The sequence below is a fragment of the Littorina saxatilis genome, linkage group LG6 (genome assembly GCF_037325665.1).
Source record: "Littorina saxatilis isolate snail1 linkage group LG6, US_GU_Lsax_2.0, whole genome shotgun sequence".
Lineage (NCBI taxonomy): Eukaryota > Metazoa > Mollusca > Gastropoda > Littorinimorpha > Littorinidae > Littorina > Littorina saxatilis.
In genome coordinates, this window is record NC_090250.1 from 34796304 (window position 1) to 34814825 (window position 18522).

Genomic DNA, 18522 nt, shown 5'->3' on the forward strand with positions numbered 1-18522 from the left:
CATATAAATATGTTATATTCGGATTAAACACAAGCTCTGTAAATTAAAAATATAAACATTATGATCAAAATTAAATGTCCGAAATCGATTTAAAAACAGTTTCATCTTATTCCTTGTCGGTTCCTGATTCCAAAAACATATAGATATGCTGATATGTTTGGATTAAAAACACGCTCAGAAAGTTATAACGAAGAGAGGTACAGAAAAGCGTGCTATGCAGCACAGCGAAACCACTACCGCGCTAAACAGGCTCGTCAGTTTCACTGCGTTTTGCACGAGCGGCGAACCACGGTCATTGTGAAAAAATGCAGTGCGTTCAGTTTCATTCTGTGAGTTCCACAACTTGACTAAATGTAGTAATTTCGCCTTACGCGACTTGTTTGTTTTTGCATCCGTGTTAAAGCTCTTCATTGTATTCCCCGTCCCAATTCAAACCGTTATAATCTGTCTCTCGTCTTTCTCTCTCTCTCTCTCTCTCTCTCTCTCTCTCTCTCTCTCTCTCTCTCTCTCTCTCTCTCTCTCTCTCTCTCTCTCTCTCTCTCTCTCTCTCTCTCTCTCTCAGTCTTTGCCCTCCTTCTCTTCCTTCCCCATCCCCCTCTGCGGCTCCATCCTTCACTCGATTTACTCAAGCTGCACATTACACGGCGGGTTGACAAAAGACAAAGCGGGGGGACGTGTTAATCCCCCCAGTGATGGTGTGCAGGTGAAACACGGCAGGTATGCAGGGAACACACGAAGGGGACAGGGGACAAGGTGGCCGAGCGGTCCAGGTCTGTTGCAATTTCGCCAGTGCAACTGGACGGGAGGCGTGTGCATGCTCCTGTGTGCGTCGTCTTGATTACACACAACTTTAAGTCAATCGCACCATACTTAATTGAGCCCGAAGTTGAATTTGCGAAGACTGTTCAAAGTCTTTTTAAATAACGAAAGTTCAGTGCCAAAGCTTCGAGCAGCGAGCTTCGTAAATTAGATTTCGCCCAATAAATATTAGGCTTGACGTGACCTATGTACAGATGTGATAATTAGATCCGTACTCAGTCACGCGTATGCTTAATTTAGGGGAAAACCCGACAACAACACGGGGGGTGGAGGGGGGAGGGAGGGGGTCATCCCGGAGGAAGAGGATGGACAAAAACGTGGATGCTTGAGGAGCTGAGAGGGGGAGTAGTGGCAACTGTTTGGATACCAAGGGTAAAGAAAAAGCACCACAACTACCACCACCACAGCAATCAGATGGAATCGAAGGTGTGCCTGACTATTTTTGGTGAACTGCAAGCATTTCGATCCCTGTTTCTGTCACAAGCAAGCATCCAGGTAGCGGGGACGTGTGTTGCAAACTGAAGAAAACTCCAAAAAGAGAGTGTGAAACCTAAAACAAAGGGATCAACCACATGAGTGGCCCTCCGCAAATTGACCCAGGTCAAGGAACACAACTCTCCTTCAACACTGCCCACGTCCAGTAACTCGCCAACACTGCACACCACTAATCTCCCCTTGCACACCAGGAAGCGCTGCTCACAGTGTAGGGAAATCCACGCACGTCTGAAAGAAGTCTTGGTAAAACACTCCGACGCCGAAGCCGTTTGAAAAACAGGAGGGTTTGTAGTTTTCCAGACAGCAAAACTGTTTTGAAAACCCATGATGATTTACTTTCGTGCTGTATCCGAGACACTTTGATCGTGTTGATTGATTACTCGACCCGTTGATGCCGCATTTACTCGACCCGTTGATGCCGCATTTACTCGACCCGTTGATGCCGCATTTACTCGATCCGTTGATGCCGCATTTACTCGATCTGGTCTACCAGGCGCGGTTAATTCACGCTTGTGTATTTACGAATGGGACAGAGAACAATCCGCTACAAAATCAAATATTTCAAGGAACTAAAACTGAAGTTAAATGTTTATTTTTGGGGCAGGTTTTACAGCTGAGGATGTCAACAAAATCCATTATAAAAAACGAGTCCCGCACAGTAACTTTAACTCCTGTGTTATGTATTCTTATCCACCTTCGTGTCTGTGTTTGTGTCTACCGACACAACAATTATTCAACACCTTGGTGAAACATTGTATTTCTGCTGGCAAGGGACGTCCATTTAAGACTGTTTTGGACAGGTTGTGGTTGATTGTTTTTTGCTTTTTTGAGCTACAGAATAGAGAATTAGCTCAGGGCTAAATTGTTTTATTTTCTACAGCCCCTCGCGCTACCCTCCTTTCTGTCTCCCAGCCATCCTCCCACGCAGACATAAAAACCGACACACAGACACATCCCCCAACCCACCCATCCACTCGACTGCAAGAAAGCACGCACGGACACAAGCACGCACGGACGCAAGCACTTACATACACGTACGCAAGCACACACACACACACACACACACACACACACACACACACACACACACACACACACATGCACACATACATTCATATACATACACACACACACACACACACACACATACACACACACACCACTACCCTCGTCTCGATTCAACATATGTATATGTTTTTGGAATCAGAAAATGACGAAGAATAAGATGAAATTGTTTTTGGATCGTTTAATGAAAAAAAAATTTAATTACAAGTTTCCGATTTTTAATGACCAAACTCACTCATTAGTTTTTAAGCCACCAAGCTGAAATGCAATACCAAACCCCGGCCTTCGTCGAAGATTGCTTTGCCAAAATTTCAATCAATTTAATTGAAAAATGAGGGTGTGACAGTGCCGCCTAAACTTTTACAACAAGCCGGATATGACGTCATCAAAGGTATTTATCGAAAAAAAGAAAAAAATGTCCGGGGATATCATACCCAGGAACTCTCATGTCAAATTTCATAAAGATCGGCCCAGTAGTTTATTTAGTCTGAATCGCTCTACACACACACACGCACACACACACACACACACACACACACACACACACACACACACACACACACACACACACACACACACACACACACACACACACACACACACACACAGACACACATACACCACGACCCTCGTCTCGATTCCCCCTCTATGTTAAAACATTTAGTCAACACTTGACTAAATGTAAAAAGGAAGCAAGACAAGAAAGAAAGAAAGAAAGAAGGAAGGACAGAAAAATTAAAGGAAGGAAAGAATGAAAGCAAAATAGTCAGAAATAGCGGGACTTTTCTCTTTGAGAATAAGAAATCCTTTCCAGTGTTCGCGAACAGCGAGATATGAGAACCACGTCACGATCTTTGTCCAGCGTTTCAATTCGTCACACGTCAGTCGTGACTGCGCTGAGCTGTGACACAAACACTGCTAGTCTCCCCTTCTTTACTCTCTTACTTTGATGTCCTGCGTCATGTTTTGTGTCGGGTGACACCCTCTGAGGTCGATTTCACTGTGTGTGTATGTGTGGGTGTATGTGTGTGTGTGTGTGAGTGTGTGCGTGTGTGTGTGGGTGTATGTGTGTGTGTGTGTGAGTGTGTGCGTGTGTGTGTGCGTGTGTATGTGTGTGTTATCAAAGCGCGCTGTATATTTAACATTTTAACGTTTTAAATATTTCAAGTTATAAATGGCCATTATTATGGCCTTTTGCCTGGTGGCCATAACAATATGGCCTTTATATGCTCAATACTAAATAACGTCTGCCATTAGTGAGAAATGTTAGCGCAGACATAAACAAATAATAAAAAAAATCTAACAGAAACCCTTTTGGAATGTGAACCCTATGCCTATCTAAAAGTACTAGGACAACCTTTCAATTACTGAAAAGAGTCTCAACAATCAAGTACATTATTAATCCACTCATTCCAAAAAGTTAAGCAACTCTATAATTCTATCTGAAATCGAGTATTTAAAAATTCATGTAAAGTAATTAGATCGCAAATTTACTTTATTTGTGTTTTGAATAGTCAGGCAAGGTCCTGTGTTACTTTGGAAACTTAATATGTTTGACGGCAGAACTTAACAACAAAGAGTTTAATTATACGTAAGAAAAACATCGTTCAAATTGGGGACATTTAGATAAAAGAAAAAAGTTTACAAAGAACATGGCACAGAACTCAAACGGCCTGACGCAACTGACTCATCAGTATTGGCAACTACAAAGAATACTCATCTGTCTTACATTTTGATATTCAACGTTTTTTGCAGTCTTTCAAAAATCAGTACTAAGAAACCCACCGAATTATGTTACGGTTGTTTAAGCTGATACCAGCAGGAGTTGTACAGGCAAAACGTTCTGTAGCCTATTCAAAATGCAAACCCGACTATCTGCCATCTCATTTCATCCTTTTAAAAAAAAAATTTTAAACATATCGTGCCATATCACACTTGTTTAGCAAGTGACAAACATTACACAGTCTTATTAAAGGGGTTGCGCCTTAACATTTGAGCATGAGTTTATCAACCCTCAGCAGACACGGTTGGTACCAATACCAGGAGATAACAAAAGTCTAAAAAGCAACTTCTTTGAATGTAAGCCTTCAGCCTCTTAAAAAAAATAAAAGGAGGAAAGGGGGGGGGGGGGGGGGGTGCGGTCCTTTTACCGTCTTCGCACGCCTGAAAAGAAACTTCAACAAGGCAACATATCATAATACCCACCCTTAAGGGCAAGGGCGGGTGCTAACTTTAGGGGGGAACAAAACTGTCAGGGACACCCTCCTGTTCACTGTCACTCGTTAGCTATGCAATTGGACCTAGCAATCGGTCACCAACCAACTTCAGCTACCGCACAAAACACTTCCTTCGGTGAAAAAGTCACTTTGTACAATAACTTGATATATTTGCCCAAATATTTCAGGCATAATGTAGCATGTGTTTATCGCTGCTTGGGTTCTTGACGTGAAAGAGTTAAACCTTGCTTGAAATCCGACCCTACGCCCTCAGCCCTTGCAGAGAGGTTTGCTTATTTTCCTATCTTTTATACACAAAAAGGGTATGACATTCAGGCAGATAGGAATGAAAAGAGGCGATAGATTGTGAAGATCGCATCTGTTGCTTTCTGAGCGGATTATACTATATATATGAAAAACAGCTTTTGAAAGAATCTTTCACTTGAATGATACCCTAGAAATGTGAGCAAAAAAGAAGGATACTAGTCTTTGTTCAAAGAGAAACTTGACGCGGATTTATCGGGCTCCTCCCTACCTCTGGCTATATATTACTTTTTGGGGGCAAGCTGTGAGCTGAAATACGTTTGAACAATGCATTGATGTTTTCTCTTTCAAAGTAAACTATGATGCAAGGAGACGACAGAACAACAGACGGTTGCTTAAGATGATAGCACAGCTGTCATCAGTGCTCTGAATGTAATATTGCCTTCTTACAAAAGTATCGGTAAGGTAGAAGTTGTTAACACGCAGAAGAAAACCTTCAAGCATACTCTCATACAAAAATTGTTCAGTCCAGTTCTTCGACTGTCCCCGATGGCAATATTATTGCTTTCCTTTTGCTTGTGCCAAATTTAAAACAAATTCAGACATGGGTTTGATACAGTACAAGACTATCTGTTAGGTTTTATTAGGATGGTGATTAATGGAGCTTTGAACCATTAGAGCTTAGATTTTTAACAGTGCTTCTATGGGAAAAGGTTCCATTATGCAGAAGTGAGTTATGTAAATCTTCATTTTTTCCTTCAACGACAGCTTTGTGGAATAATCTTCCAGAAAATATACGACAAACGCAGTCAGTTGGTGAATTTAAACGATTTTTGACCAATGGAGATGTTGTTGTTCCACAGTATTATTATTTAGGCAACCGCAAGGCACAGGTACTTCACAGCAGGTTGAGATTAAATATGAGCGATTTGGAACAAGACCTTGTTAACCGACACCTCTCTGATAATTTAGAATGCACGTGTGGAGTACGCCCGGAAGATGCTGAACGCTTTTTGTTTCATTGTCCAAAATTTAGAGAACATAGAACCATTTTATTCAATAGTCTGCCAACGCACGTTCTGGACTGCAAAACACTTTTGTTTGGAAATACTGATTTAACTATATTTTTGAACACGAAAATATTTTATGTTGTACAAGATTACGTTGTGTCAACTGATCGCTTCGGCTGATATTATATTAACAGTGACTGCAATAGATGTAGCAAAGCATTCTCTCTCTCTCTCTCTCTCTCTCTCTCTCTCTCTCTCTCTCTCTCTCTCTCTCTCTCTCTCTCTCTCTCTCTCTCTCTCTTTTTATTTGTATAAAATGTCTGAGCGAACGACGAAGAAAAGAAGAAGAAGAATTTGTATGAAATATTATGAAATATTTTGAAAGAAAAGGGTTGAAGTTATCACTTGTTCGCCATGTCTTGTTATCAGAATGTGTATTGATTATCAGTTTTAGAACGTGTCCATAAGCAGTCTGCTTGTTAACGTTCTTAATGTTGTTACTGTTTATAACGTGTATACAAAAAATTAATAAAAAAAACACGCTTAAACCAAACTAGCTCTGAATTCCGTCAGATTTACACACAAAATAATCAAAGCGTACATAGTATCAACATCGTCTACAGTCGGCTAAGAAGCTACCACCCCCCCCCACCCCCGCCCCCCACTAGTTTTGGTAAGATGTTCCCGGATATATCAGATCCTCATAAGTTCCTTCTAAACCTATCACTTTTTTTTTCAAGTATGAACCTATCATATCTAGTTGTGACTAAACCTATTGTACTTAGTTATGTATCTACCTATTGTTTGTAATGATGTCTTAATCTAGCCTCCGACATCTACTTATGCTTATATCTCTTTTGTCGTATGAAGTGTACTCCCGTCATTTCTCGTCATGTCTAAACTTTTTGCCTTCTAATGATGCCTGAACTTCTCATTTCTACATTACTTCTGTCTCTTCTTTCCTCTCTGGTTATGGCGAAACTAATCATTTTAGGTTCTAAGAAAGTTCATCATTCCCAGCAAGCATGAAACTTACGATCAGTTTTCCGTAACGTCAATTAATCTCCGTCTTTTCTCTTTCTGTCTAAACTTGTCATTTCTCAATGAGTAATGTCTTCACCTGCAGTTTCTGGTTATATTCACACCAATCATTGCCAATACTTACAGTAATAACAATACATCACAGTCCCTACGAAGAATGTCATCGCGTCGCCCATGGGAAAAGACGCCGTTGTTTCAAGTTAAATAACCTACAAAACCCAGAAGTTCAAAGTTGAAGCAGCTTCGCTAATTACGCATACAGTTTACGATGGCAGTGAAGCTATCAGCCAGTGCAATCAGTCCCTTTAGGTAAACTGCTCAGCCATAGTTGATACACAATACAGTCGAACCTGTCAATATCGACCACCCAACGGGACCGTACACAATGGGTCGTTATGGATAGGTGGTCGTCAGGGAGAGGTGAATTTTATAGGAATTATTCCCCCGGGATCCCTTGGATTGGTCGTAATGGGCAGGTGGTCGCTATTGAGATTTGGTCGTAAGGCCAGGTTCGACTCTATCGTCTTTTAAGTTCAAAATGAGGGGGTGCACCGATATCTGAAGTCTGAAGCGTAAGCTTGCGGCTGTCGAAATATGGGAGAATATTATGCCCCTAAATTACCGTGATCATAGTCATAAAACAAGTTAGGATAACGTGTTAATATCGTTGTTCATTTGTTGTTCAAGTGGTTTTAAAAACATGAAACAATTGTATCTTTTTTTTTTCTTTTTTTTTTGTGATACACGCACTGAGAACATGTAATTTAATGTTTACATAAAATGGACAAGTGTATATCAGTTTATATCACTAGGGTGCACTGCCATTCCATTGACAAGTCTCCCTCCCACTCGTTCTCCATCTCTATATAACTGACCATTTGTATGTCAATCACAAACATGCACGGGCTCAAAGCATTGGCACTTTGATGAGGCGTACCGATGACGAGGGAAAACCCTTCCAAATTGCAGGTAATGTTAAACAACAGTGTGTCAATTCAGCTATTGAGATTTTTTCTTCTTATGGAAATGACAAGTTTGTTGGGTGATATATAATTATATGACACGAACCAACATGTCTTTAGCGGGTGAGTGGCAGTTGTAAGGAGAGTGTAAAGCGAGAAAGCAAGCAAGCGAGCATGAAAATAACAATATAAATGTAACGAATACAAAAACAAACGAAAGCAGGAATGGTTAAGTTATTGAAACTTTGAATTATGGAAGAATTTTTTTTCTCACAAGTACGCAATAACGCAGTTGATGTAATCAAAAGAAAAAGAATTTATGTATGTAAAGCGTTGGCGTCTAAATCTCAAGATGAAGATATATTTTTGTATTCAATAAAGTATATATTGTAGTGTTTCTTGTGGCTTTATTCACCAAATGCCAAGTACATTGTACCTTGTACAATTTAATCGCACTATAAACAGTATCTATGTTTTACGTTGTACAATAAAGTTCAAATGCATAAACATGTATCCACATCTGTCATGAATGCTTAAGAGGTGCAATAAATGTCAAACATTTGCAGTTACTTGATGGGACGTGATGTGCATGACAAGTCATTGTGTCTGCATCCATTACAATAAACTGTCAGGATTTCTTTTTACCTTCCATGCTGACTATACTGACAGATATGTAGAGGTAACACACCCAGTCTCAGTGGATAATACAAATATTTATCAAAGTTAGCTAGTGAATCATGAAAAATGCATGCGTTGTCTATTTATTCCACATTTTCCCATTTTTTAACAGAATAAAGGCGCTTTAATATCAACGGTTGAATTGGCCAAATCCTAATCTCACTGTCAGTCTAGCTACAAAATTGGATGCAGATGAGTGATTATAAATGCGAGGCGGTATTGTTCCATCAAAATAGTCGATTCTGTTAACATATCACTGCGGTTACTTGGTTTGGAATAAAATAAAAAACACGTATACGTTGTGGCGGTATAGGCAGATACTTTAGTGTTCTTGTCGTGTTTTGTTATCGGTACCGAAATGTACTTCAATCAGCGGAGAATAGAAGAGGAAGTTTTGTACTTTTCAGTTCTTTTGTTATGAAAGTCAAATACTGAACGAATTTTGGGTTTGGGAGGCAAAATAGTGTCTAAAACCGCCCCACATTATTTAGCATTTAATGGGGTGTGTGCAGTTTCTCGCGTGAGATCTGTTTATGAAATGAAATATTGTAGATTATGCACCAATGGATTATAGTTTGTTGTTGAAGTGGCGAAGTATGAGAGTTACAGACCTTGGTATCAAGCATGCTTCCAACATAAGGTTGATTTCAAATTCAGGGAACAAACAAACTCATTAATTTGTATTCATTGATTGATGTATTCGAGGGTGTAGGTCTTAATCTAAATGCGTTAAATGTACGTGCTGTTCGCTCCGGAGATGTTTTTTTTTTTATGTACATGAGACCGTTCTCAACTTGCTTTAGCTAAAAAGTAGATCTCGTGACAAACCATGTCTGCACCCCATGAGCTATCGTGGATTCCGGGTAGTTTCTGGGCGAATGCACAAGCACACACGCACGCATTTAAGTGTCCCCCCCCCCCCCGCAACCAATAAGATCAAAACGCCCATACAGATTTTAGGAATGAAGGAAGGAGGAAGGGAACAAAGAAGCAAGAAGGATGAAAGTTAAGGGAAAGAAAGGGAGAAGAAATGAGCTAGCGAGAGAGCGAGAGAGAGAGAGAAAGAGAGAGAGAGAGAGAGAGAGAGAGAGAGAGAGAGAGAGAGAGAGAGAGAGAGAGTACGTTCAGAAGCAAACTACAATTATCATTGGGGACACACACTATTAACATTGTCGTAGGCTGCAGCGAGTGCGCGCTCGCGCGCAGAGGGATACAAAAACAAAAAAACAAAAAAAAAGAAAGAAAAAAGTGAATGCAGGTCTGTACAAAACAAACGTCATAAAACGCTCTTTAAGAAACAAGAAGCAGTACTCACTTTTAGCGCATCACTTTCCAGTCTATTCCAAAACTTGCATTTTCTGCCATCCTACTTATGCAATTCTCAACTGAGATCACACGCCAAATTCCATAATCAGTCACGGCTGACGAGCAAAGATACGAACCAAGACAGACGGTTGGATTACAATTCTCGACAAACTTGATTCGTGAAAACCAGTCATGCAACTAACCATCAAACTGTGTGCCGCGCAGGGAGCCTTCTCCGCTTTCAACTATCGATTCACTTTCTAATTCAAAATGCATGAGAAAAGTCATTCGGCCGTTACGAGCCAGCCACTGAAGCGGGCACAACAAAAGTCAGGGTGGGGTGGGGGGAGTTGGTAGGGGGATATAAGGCGTTATCAGTGCTCTGGCTGAACGTCGAAAATTAGCATTCATCATTGGTGTGTATTGGCATGTTGATGCCCCAGGCTATGTTACGATTAGCAACGCTGAACACAAGTTTGATTTAATGTATTGTGCTTCTTTTGTCTTTTAAGTAAAGCTCATTGGAGACTGAACAGCGATGAGAGAGAGGGAGAGAGAGAGAGAGAGGGAGAGAGAGAGAGAGAGAGAGAGAGAGAGAGAGAGAGAGAGAGAGAGAGAGAGAGAGAGAGAGAAAGAGAAAGAGAGAGAGGGGGGGATGATAGTGAGATATAAGAGGAGGGAATTAAAACAAACGAGGAAAGGTGCTCATGGATTCCTGTCGGAATGTCTGTAGCTCTTACTGTCTTAACTATTATGTTCTTTCTCTCTTTGTTTGGGATGGTGCTGGCTGCTTTGAGACTGCATTTATTGTTCCATTGTACATAGATTTGGACGCGCAACAACAACAACAACAACAACAACAACAACAACAACAACAACAACAACAACAACAACAACAACAACAACAACAACAAGCCTAGCTTGTTGTGCTCCATGTTCCTTATTTCATGTATGCGGCAATATTCCAATGACATTTACTGAATAAACTTGTTTAAACCAATAACAACAAAGCTGTATGTGTGCGAAAAACAAGTATACAATGGCAATATTGGGCATGCTTTAGATATGCAGAAAGCTCACTTGGTCATACTGCAGCGCATGATGTGCGTTTAGCAGTGTTGCAATTATTTCAACGTATGATCTTGGCGAAGTTGATGAAACGCGCGACATAGAGTGCAAACACTACATTAATATTTTCTTAACCCTTTCATCCTCACAAATCCGAAACAGATAGACTGCAAACGTTCCAAAATCCAGAATACAAAGAAAAGGTAAATTTAGTTCATGGAACGTTTGATTTTTGACAAAACGAAACGTGAGCTATATAAAGTTTATACGCTGAATGTTTTGTGTATCTAAAAGTAAACGTTCTGTGAACAAACCTTTCAATACTAAATCAAATCACACAAAAAAATCAAAACATAAAATCAGACATTTCGACGCTCACAACTTTGAAAAATGACCCAGTACGCATTACCTTGCGAATCACAGCTGCCGCCTAATTAACGATTGCCTTCGCATTTCCCTCCTTGTCGCAACCCCCCCCACCCCCTACCCCCCCTACCCCCCCTACCCCCCCCCCCCATCCGCCGCGTATGTCCCCGCGCCACACCACCTTTCTTCGCTTGCTTGTCTCTCGGTGTTGTTAAAGTTTTTCATGAACTTTCAATGCACCCTCCCCCTTCTTTCTCTCTTCATTCAAACCCAGCCAAATAAAACCGGTTTTGAAAGAAACAGTTTCAGCGACTTCGCTTGCAAACATCGATTTTGCTCCCCCTCTCTCTTCCCCATTTTTTCTTTTAAGTTTTAGCGAGTTAATGCTTTCAAAGGTTAAACAGTCCTACCTTCCAATTTAGTTCAGAATATTTGAACATGACCGGGTCTGTGAAACTCAGGTTGAATTGCGCGAAGCTGAACAAGTATTTCCGTCCGTGCAATCGGATGAAGAGACGCTGCACTTGTATTCTTTCAAATTTAAAGATTTTTATTTTTTATTTTTTTTGCCACGCGTGGGAAGCGAAGCGTGACGCAGTTCTCTTGTGACTGTGTTGAGCGTCACGGCCGTGTAGCGTCATACGGACGGTGCTCTGCGACAAAAAGCTGGAACCAAGGATTTCCGATAACATGCTGTACCCCTGCAAATGGAAGGCAAAGAACGGAGTAAAAGAGAAAGAGGGGGGGGGGGGGGGGGGAGAGAGAAGAAAATAATGTGTGCGTTTGGAGGGGAGATAGAAGAATGAGGGCAAAGAAAAGGCGCTAGGCAGGTTAAAATATGTAATCGTTTTTGTCTTGAATATTGTATGTGCACCCATTTTCTGCTTACATATGAACACATTGTGTGGGTGGGAGCGGGTTGTGGGGTAAGGTGCGCAAGGAAAAGGAAGGAGCTAGGGCACGGGCATTTATTACTTGAGTGATCTATATTTTTGTTGAGGGGGATCGGGTTGGGAAAGGGTGGAAAGCAGGGGGGGGGGGGGGCAGGGCAAGGGTGAATAAACAAAAGGGATATTAAATCGCTAGTATGCTAAATGGTGCATATCTTCAATAACGCAATGCTTTCAACTGGACCTTCTGACCTTGACATAACATGAAAAAACAATTCCTATCTAGATGTACATACTTCTAACCACACTTAGTATAAGCTTAGCTTGTTGTGTGATCACAAATGTTTATATCGTATTATACATGCCATCCTGTATTTTTGGAATAAAATCTTGTTTAAACCAACTGGACCCTAATACGAGGACAGAAGAGTGCTGGGTAAGAGAGGGGTAAGGTAGGGATGGAGGAGAAGACTTATGGGGCAGCACTCAGGACCTGGAAATGACAGCCCACTTCGTCAACATCACGGGCCAAAGAATCTAGACACAGCCATCGTCGAACGCTGAAGAAGAAGAAGAAGAAGAAGAAGAAGAAGAAGAAGAGGAGAAGACTATTTGATCAATAGTGTATTCAATAGTTCATATTCTTTGGACTTTTAGGTGGGATTCTGTTTACTGGGCCATTTGTTTGTAAAGCTTAGTAACATCTCAACCTCCCTTCTCGCACATATCTCTATCCCCGTGGTAATAATTCTATGCCATAAAGTTTGGCGAAATAATTGTTTACATGATTAAATTGTTAATGAATGTCAGTAACGCTTTTGGGCTACTGCATACAGTTAAAACATAAATTGATTCCCGTGCAGACAACCAAATATGCTGACACAAATGTATATTGTTTAGTCCATCTACGCCCCCACGCTCCTCCAATCATCCATTTCCACCCCGAAGAAAAAAAGAGGATAAAAAGCGTTTCAGATTTGTTGGAGTGAAACGGAAGCACGGAAGGTTGCGTCCCTGCTTTTAAGAATCTGCACAATAGCTATGCACCGTGCGAAATGTTCGTATCCTCAATGCTTTTAAACACACGTGCGTGTGAAACAATTAAATCAATAATTAAGCTTTCGTTTAGCCTAGATCATATTGGTGGGCGTTGTTTAAAACAAAAGCCCTTACGTTAAGGCCATGGACCTACTTTGGCGTCATCGTTACCATCCAAAACAGCCACACAACGCAACAACCACATCAACCATTAACCATTAACAGAGCAACAGGTTAAAATAGTTTTGTGTGTGTTTGTGAGGAATGCATTAAAAAAATCCAACCGGAAATGTAAAGCTACTTTGCATCACCAAACATAAGGCGGCGTTAGAACACTTCTGACGGAGTCATTGCGATCGATACTTTACAAGTCAAGAATAACCACATCAGACCGTGTTGATGTAAACCCACGACAGGCAGGCCCTTTACGGTAAAATCGTATTGTTTTGGGTAGAATACGGCCAACAGATACCAACATAGCCATTAGTACCGCGCGTTTAGGAACACGTGTATCTGATTGGCCACTAGAGTGTCAGCCATTTTGTAGACACGGTCTCACTTCTATTCTCGAGGGAACCGCGGGTGAATTAATGATGAAATGAGACCAAGTACAGAACGAGTTAACAACACGCTGTAGACGCCTCACTGAACGAGCGTGTTATAGGCCCATTGCAGAAACTCAAGTTAACAACAGCATTTCTACTGGGCGCGCGCGGTATGAGAATCACGGGTCGTAACTCTCTGGAATTGGTCATCCGCCGCCATGTTGGATGCCTTGCACGATCTCAGACAGTGCTTGAGCGTTGGGTGGCGACTCGACAAAAATGAAAATGACACGTTGTGTGGCCAAAAACTGCAGTCAGCAGGCACACTTTAGGATCCCTAAAGTTGTTTACCATCAAGGTGACAACTGGAAGGAAGTTACTGAGCGGAGAAGACGATTATAACTGGTTATTTTTTGCTGTGTGCAGTGCGCTAATCAACAATTGTCCATCGGTTGTGCCTTTAGAGTGAACACTGTGATAGGATTCTTTGAAAATTATACTTTGCAGTAGTTACCTGAGCTGCATTGTACCTCATTTGCCTGTCTTGAGAGCTTTACTGATCTTGTGAATTTTGGTGCACTGTCTGCATGGTAATTTGAGATAAAGAATAAATAAATGAATATAATAATGTATTCTTGCTTTACTTTTTATGTTGTGCTGTTGTGTTAAAAAGGCAGATCCCCTTTGGACTCATGCATGCACAGTTTTCTTCATTTTGTCTGCATACACAGTGAAATACGCAAAAAGAACAAGAGTGCAATGAAGAAAACTAACAAAGACGGCATCCAATATGGCGGCGCGAAGAGAGTATGAGCGGAGTTGTGCCCCTTCGGGCTAAAGCTAGCCGATCCATTTGATAACGTCACGCCGAGTAAGAAGAATGAATTGGACCTATACATGAGTCCGTGCTCCAATCAGTAAAAATGATGACGAATGTCAAGCTGTTCAGAACGAAACAGTACTTGTAGGACCGCGAATAACCAAACTAGATTAGAATGAAACGGAGACTTTTTTTTAAAGGCCTTTGTATCAAAATGTTTATCATTCAAGGTTTAGTTCTGATAACGAGGCACGACATTTTTCGTGGTCAGTGGCTCAGTCATCGGTCCGCACTACACCCACAAACATTCTTCACAGCGTATGGTGTTTGTCTGTTATGTCTCTGTTTTCTCTCTTGGTTCTATCTTTCTTTGTTTTTTTGTTTGTTTCTTTTTTTGTGTTCTCCTTTTGCAATAAAAGTTCAAAGCAATGATTTAATTTTTTGTTAAAAAGAAAGAAAGAATAACAAATGTTACCATATTTTTGGGGTGCCTTTATCCCAAAGGAGTGGTAACAGAGAGTTCCAGCCAACTTCAGAAGCCAGTGATCTCTTGTTTCACACCAGCTTCTGTCAGCACTGAAAACAATTACTTTAATTCACAAAACACCCCCGAAACCCAAGAAGACACCAACAACAAAAAAAGCAAGAAATAAAAGGATTTTAGCAGATTTTCACTCTCTCTCAGTCCCGAAGGACAGAGAATGGAGTTTCAGCTAATGGACCAGCACTGGGCATGCGTAGCCGCGCCCATAATGGGACTTCCTCAATAATGGATGGACCGGTGTTAGATGGCGATTAGAGAAACAAAGCTCCTTTACCGATGACTCCTTCAATTATTCCTGACTCCTGCTTTTGTGAGCTACTGAATCCCTGATTCCCTTCACAATCCGGCTTATATTCCCTTAACGCTGGGTATCCCCCCTGCAATAGTTTTGTCTCTAATAGAGTGGATTTAAAATCAACTCCGAAACAAGCAACTACACTGAAAGGAAAATGGAGAGAGAAACCCTGCAGTTATAGAGCAGTGGATGTGTTGGTGGGATGTAGTTTTCAGTTTCGTGTTAGGGTAAAAAAAAACAACAACATCAAGTTAGAAGCAAGTCTGTTTTCCAGTTAACACAATTGAATTTTAGGAATATTTTGCGTACAGTAATTAGAATGTCATGGATACATGAGAGGAGCATGGACCTACTTCTCTGCCACCAAAAACATAAAGAGATACATGTACGGTTTTTCTTATAATTTAACAAAAAAATAGAAAAAAAGAAAGAAAACAAGTCGCGTAAGGCGAAAATACAATATTTAGTCAAGTAGCTGTCGAACTCACAGAATGAAAGTGAACGCAATGCCATTTTTCAGCAAGACCGTATACTCGTAGCATCGTCAGTCCACCGCTCATGGCAAAGGCAGTGAAATTGACAAGAAGAGCGGGGTAGTAGTTGCGCTAAGAAGGATAGCACGCTTTTCTGTACCTCTCTTTGTTTTAACTTTCTGAGCGTGTTTTTAATCCAAACATATCATATCTATATGTTTTTGGAATCAGGAACCGACAAGGAATAAGATGAAAGTGTTTTTAAATTGATTTGGACAATTTAATTTTGATAATAATTTTTATATATTTAATTTTCAGAGCTTGTTTTTAATCCGAATATAACATATTTATATGTTTTTGGAATCAGCAAATGATGGAGAATAAGATAAACGTAAATTTGGATCGTTTTATAAATTTTTATTTTTTTTTACAATTTTCAGATTTTTAATGACCAAAGTCATTAATTAATTTTTAAGCCACCAAGCTGAAATGCAATACCGAAGTTTGGGCTTTGTCGAACATTACTTGACCAAAATTTCAACCAATTTGGTTGAAAAATGAGGGCGTGACAGTGCCGCCTCAACTTTCACGAAAAGCCGGATATGACGTCATCAAAGACATTTATCAAAAAAATGAAAAAAACGTATGGGGATATCAATCCCAGGAACTCTCATGTCAAATTTCATAAAGATCGGTCCAGTAGTTTGGTCTGAATCGCTCTACACGCACGCACGCACACACACACACACACACACACACACACACATACACACACACATACACACACACATACACCACGACCCTCGTTTCGATTCCCCCTCGATGTTAAAATATTTAGTCAAAACTTGACTAAATATAAAAAGGAAACCTTTGTGTGTGCATACCTGTGACATGTTGTATCTTGTTTGTGTTGTAACGGAGAAGTTTTACTGGCGAGTTAGAATTCCATGCTGTATTGCCTGTGACAAAACCAAGTGAGAGTGTAATGTGTTCGTGCATCGCAAGTGTTCTCAACAAATCTTCATCACTGAAAACATAATGCACATATTGATCCATTGCGAATATGATAAGCTGTTGAAGCTCTTCTGTTACCAAAAATGGAATCGCAATACAACACAGCGTTTTGAAACAAAGACTCTCGGGAGTTGCCATCCTCTTTTTCTCGTTCAACCTCTTGGAAGGAAAGAGAAAAAAGTGTGTACATAGAAACGCTAGATCTTGACACAAACAGGTTTTACTGCTTTGGATACTTTTATCTCGTTATTCATCTGCCTTCAATGGCAGAACATAATACCCTTTCCCTTGAACTCACGAATAGAATTCGTGATCAATTTTTTCCTCAATTTGTTTTGCTGCTAAGCTCGTCTAACGGCGTTCTGCTTCTGAAATGACAAAGAGACAAATATTGCAAGGCAAGAAGAACGACAAGAAACGCAGGAAATCCATTACACCGAGTGTTTGCTCGTGTTCAAAGTTTAATGCAGAAGTTGCCGGTTTTTATTTTTAGCCAACATGGTGGCCCGAACAGTATCAATATTGGGCATGATGACCATTGTCTTAAAGGTGGACTAGACAACATTTGACTTGCTGTCTTGGTCTGTAAGGGTGTCGATTTTTTAAAGCCAGTGTACAATTGTTTTGCGCTTGGTTAACCTTTGAAATGAAAAGATGATCGTGAATTGTCATTGTGGGTACACGCGGGTGGTTGAGAGAGGGAAGAGAGAGAGAGAGAGAGAGAGAGAGAGAGAGAGAGAGAGAGAGAGAGAGAGAGAGAGAGAGAGAGAGAGAGAGAGAGAGAGAGTGTTATAGAGTGGGTGAGAGAGAGAGTGTTATAGAGTGGGTGAGAGAGAGAGTGTGTTATAGAGTGGGTGAGAGAGAGAGAGAGAGAGTAACAGAGAATGAGAGAGAGAGAGAGAGAGAGAGAGAGAGAGAGAGAGAGTGAATGAGTGAGAGAGGGAGTGACAGAGAGTGTGACAGAGTAAGAAAAATGCATTCTTATATTTTCTGTGATATTGAAGGGATTTTAATTGTGGTAATTAAACAATGACAAAAGGATCAATAGTCACAAACTGTAGTCACACATTAATACCGCTTCAAAGCCTAACAATAACAAAAGCACACCTACCTACCTGTTTTTGGTACATCTTATCTTCCATGTAGCTCAAAACAAGTAGACACAAACCCTTGTCTGCTTCTGCACCAAAACATAAAATCCTCCGTCGTCACATATGTCTAAATCAAAATTATTTTTTGCCACTTTGACGTGATTACAAATTCACAAAAAAATCATTATTGCTCATTCATAATGCTTTTGATTTTCTGTGTCCTCCACATGTGCGTCATTTGACAGGTCCCTTTAGTTTTTTTTGTGGTCAACATGTTTAATTTCTCTGATTGCAATTTTGATCAACAGCATTACACGAATTAAATCCCACCTCCATTATCATTAGCATTCACATGTGTAACAAAGCACATTTAACGAAATTGTGACGAGCTAACACTTGCGTGACTGTGACCTGAACACGTCAACCAACTCGTAAAGTCACTGACTGTGATGACAAAATAAACATGTCTAGCACCAATATGATCACGCCCGAGGGAAAGAGCTTTTTGCTTTCTGTGAGCACA